The sequence below is a fragment of the Anoplophora glabripennis genome, unplaced genomic scaffold (genome assembly GCF_000390285.2).
Source record: "Anoplophora glabripennis isolate ALB-LARVAE unplaced genomic scaffold, Agla_2.0 scaffold700, whole genome shotgun sequence".
Lineage (NCBI taxonomy): Eukaryota > Metazoa > Arthropoda > Insecta > Coleoptera > Cerambycidae > Anoplophora > Anoplophora glabripennis.
Window position 1 is genome coordinate 119,800 of NW_019417041.1, and position 5,054 is coordinate 124,853.

A 5,054-nucleotide genomic window follows, 5' to 3' on the forward strand; every position below is an offset into this window, starting at 1 on the left:
TTTTTTTATGTATAATTGCAAGTCGAACAAGGGCACACTTTATTTATATACTTACTTTTTATTTATAGATATAAAACAATCTATATCTTTTATCTTGACTTTAACAAGAGCGGTCATAATTGTGCACTGCACGTGTATACACGTTCGGCAAAACCCGCACCAAATACAAAATAATTATATTTGTATAATACGGTTATATTACACGGTTATATATATATTTTTTTTACGTAATAAATATAGATACTTACCAAAAAAATAAGGAGATACTTTTCTTTCACAAAAATTAACAACTGATTAGATAATTTACTTACCTTAAAGTAGTAACACCCTGGGTTTTCTTGGTTTTAACCGAATAGTATAGCAGCAGTGCTAAACCAAGTGGCGCTCCAAATAATTATCCTAATTCACCCCGCCCGTCTTCACTGTAGCTGGCAGGCCGCTGCTTTTACACAAGTAATACTTAGGTGAGTAGATTTGTAGGAACGTCACAACACACACACACAGAGACACACACACACACACACACACACACACACACACACACACACACACGCACACACACGCACACACCCACGCACACACACGCACGCACGCACGCACGCACCAACACACACACGCACGCACGCACGCACACACGCACGCACACACACACGTTTATTTTCCTGCGCACCATAGACTCAACAGGCGGGAACGGTTATTTTTCTAACGGACCGCCGACCACCTTTCGCCGGCCGTCGTGATCATTTCGGGCCGACCCGGCTCCCGCCTTCGGGCGCCGTTGCGGTCCACCGGCAGACCTGTGACGTCACACCTCAGTTTTAAACCGATCGCCTTGCAACTCCGCCTGAAGTCCATAAGAAAATACATGGTGTGACGTCACCTATATCCCCATTTATACCCTACTCATTTCATTTATTTCAAAGATAATACCAATCAGTGCTGTAGTGCAATATACCTGTTCCGGTAAAATACAAATGTGTCAAATGTGGTGGTGAAATGGAACTACCGAATACAAAATGTATTCCATGCGCAACTGAAGATTTTTTTACAGATATGGACAAATCTAAACATATTCCCAGCTCTTATTTTGAAAAGAAGTAACTATTAACAGCGAGGAAAGGTTGTTCTATACAAATTAAATAGATGATTTCAGAAAGGTTTAAGTGGTTTTATTTCGAATATATACAGTCACGATTTATTATTAGAAACTCTGCATATTAAATAAATAAAATAAATTTATTTTTATCTACGCTGTATTTGAGTGTCGGTGAGATGTAACCTTAAGCATATTTTAAAAATGTCTAACAATATCATTTGCATTGGAAACTCTGGTTAGGTCTACGTAAAAGAACAAGTCAAAGATGGCTATAATTGTTGAACTCTTTAAGTCTCTTCTCAGGATCTTTAGTGTAGCCCACTTTGTATACATTTCTAGCTCCATACTTCATGCTTGTTGCTATGTAAACGTATCCTCCATTCTCTTCTGTTCTTGACAACCACATCCATTGAATAACTTCTTCAAGCATTGTAGGATGTAAATACATTCCAGAAATAATGCCATATTGATTTCCATGTATATAGTATGAGCTCGGATATTTTTCACCCCGAGCGCTTTCTGATACATAATACCACATAAGTTCTTTCGATCTTTTATTACGTAGCCAATATTTAAACTATTTTCCACCATCCAGGCATAGCTGTGTAGCCGTTTCATAGGTTTCCACGGAGCCGTCTCTGGAGCGATCGGTCTAATTTCAGAGACCAACGTCCGCGCTGTGATGTGGAGTTGGCATTGGAATGTTTCGTCAGCATCGGGTTCGATGATGAAGTTTATGCCGTGGTGGAATTTCCAGTTGCTGGGTAGTAAGACGGCGACTGGATTCCCAACCGTGGTGGCTTTTCTGATTGGATTCGAAAGGTAGTCGAATTTGTCTATTCGGCCTCCTTTCAGAATCTGGGTTCACAGGCGTGTCGGCTAGTACTGGACATCGTCTGGCATTGTACAGGGCGTTGAAAAATCCTGGAGGACGCTCGCAGCTTGGAATACGACAATTTCCTTTAATACTACCACGCTGGCATAAACAGTAACCTGATATTTTAAAATGATGAATGAATTTAAAACTCTGACATTTTTTTTTGTTGTTTCAATTTCAAACTTTTCTCTCTAGAGGCTTTAATTTGATGCTAGTTAAAGTAAAAAAGCTATTTACATACCGCCAGCGACATCCATAAATCTAGGCGGGTAACATGACATATACCCGCGTTTCATTCCTATTAATGTTATAATTGGTTCTTTGCGCCGTAAGATGGCTCTATTAATCAACAGGTAGAATATTTACCGGAAGCTTTTTCAAATAACACACAACTCTTTTGAATACAAAATTTAGCGTCAATTAGATAATCTCTATAAAGTTAAAAGAGTTTGATGATAATACATATAGGTTTTACATATTACCGTTACCAATAAAAATTCCTAGTGTTTCTATAGTTTAGTACTACTATATTTACATATTTATTTATGCGGGGTATAATCAAAATGCGCTTTCAAATTTGAATTTGAATTTGATTGTAATTCTATTTCATAAAGTAACAATAGATATTCCTGATGTAAATTTGGTATACAGCTCTTGGTTTTTTATTATAGGAGCCTAATTTCAGTGAATACGTATCATAAAAGAGATGTCAATATAAAAAATGTTATTTTTAATTAAGTTAACATTATTGAATCTTGTTTGAGGAATTAAAATATATAAATTATAAAATTAGGTACTTACCTTGTAATCTTCATGCTGCAAAATTCTCGTACTAACATATGAAAAGAATAATAAAAACAAAATAAAACTACTTCTGTTTAATTGAACAAGCATGAAACTGCTGTTAAATAGTCAACATATATATATTTTTTTAACGGGATATGGAACAGTTGTTCAATAAAAGGACAGATAACTGGTTTAAAATCATTTTTATTCTGAAGAAAATAGGTGAGTATAACATATAGAGAGATATTTCATCAATAAAGTCGGTTCAACGATCCGTGTCAGAACATGAAACAAAAACAAAAAAAAACAAATTATATAGCTACAGTATATATATATATGTGTTTACATACCAACCCACAGTGTTACCCACGGTGCTCTGGCACACCCTACCTCGAGAGTATAACTCACCCTCCGGATTATTCCCGAGGGTGTACAAACATTATTGATGAATATCGCCTCTGGTGGCGCAGCGTGTTTAATAACGAGGAAGTCATCCTAAAATTTTAAATAAGTAAATAATTAGAAAATAAAATTTATATGGAACTTACAACAGCAATATGGGATATATGTTCCTGCACCCAGCAGGTGATGTAAGCTGCATCTACTAAGGGAGGAAAAATTTTTTAAATTATTACCAGTATATAAAAAATGGTGTAGTATATTACCTGCCCAGCTCATGGCGAAAACTGAACTGTGAAAACTGAATCTTTAAGGATAATTTTTTCTTTAACCATAGTCAGCAAAATCATAGTACACCGCATTATCACTATAGATGAGACTACCTTTTGCAGACTGTAATTTTTTAATCTCAAGAAAGAGTCAAAGATGTTTATTTTTTAGAATAGCACTAATGCTTATACGAAATTTATTAATTCATTGCAGAATAGTATTCACAGATTAAAAAAATTATAAAGGAATGTAAAAACATATGTAAATGTCGATCACCTGTCATCGGATGCTCTCTGAACATCATAGCCGGTTACTTGATGCCCAACGTTTAGAATAGAATTGCTATAGTCTGTGAGAAAACTGTTGCATCTAAAACGGCAGGAAACGAATTAAATTATAAATTTATGAAAAGGAAATATAAAATATGTAAAGTAAAAGCAAAATGCTTTAATATGGAAAATAAAAATGTTTTTTGATTATTGAAACTAAGCAATTTAAATTTAGAGGTGATGTCATTTTGATGCTAATAATTTTTATCTAAGAAATTATGCAGAGGACTGTTTCTAACGCTGAAATTTAAAACAATTTTACTTCTTACACTAACATATGAAATCTGCTCAGGCTCACTATGTAAAAGATCTGTAGAAAACAGGTTCAAACAGATATGAAAGTATGGAACAACTGGTTTATTAAACTTAAAAACGAGCAAAAATAATAAAGTATAATTTAAAATAAGTTCACAAAAGTTATTCAAAATAGTCTCCATTTTGAAGAAAGCATTTACTCACTTTTTTAATTATTACTATTAGGTATGTATTTATAGTCTACTATTGGTTACTATTAAATGGTGAAAATTTAAATATACCAAAATTAATTTAATAAAATATGTTTTAATTAAGTACATGCATTTTCCATCTTCTTTTCGTTTGAAATAAACTGTTTTAACCCAGTGATGTGTATATAACTATTTTCTTGTAGCACTATGTATATTTAAAAACTGAAGCATTTTTATTATTATAAAAAATATAAAATAGCTAAATAAAAATCTAACTACTAACTAAAAATTAAGAAATAAAATGTAGGTATTGAATGAAATTTATTAACAAGTTAGCAACCAATTTCAATAAGTTTATTGAGGCACATCTCGGATTGTTGTAACTCGGCAACAGAAGATTCCCTGTTCCGAACCAATACCTCCATCTGTCGCTGGAGAGCTTCCTTCTGTCGCTGAAGAGCTTCCTCCTGTCGCTGAATTATAGTGATGCGGGTACGACAACCCCTAATGTTCTTTTCCAGCCCCCTTCTTCGCCTGGCTGCTACCCTTGACCATTTTAAACGTCTTTCTTGCTCTTGGCGTATGAAGTCTTCCATGGCCTCTTCATCAACCGGTGTCTCATCGTCTTCTGAGGATGCATTGGATGGGCCTGGGGAAGGGGGTTGTATAGCTGCTTTTAACATAGATAAATTTTTTCCTCTGTAACAAGAATATCTTATTAATTTTAACTAGTCTCATTATTACAATTTTAGGTTTTAGCAACATAAAAGATTTTTATTTATTTATTACCCTTTGCGGAGCATGGCTGCAGTAGACGTTTCATTAGAGGTTTGGGTTTTTCTCTTCCTCGG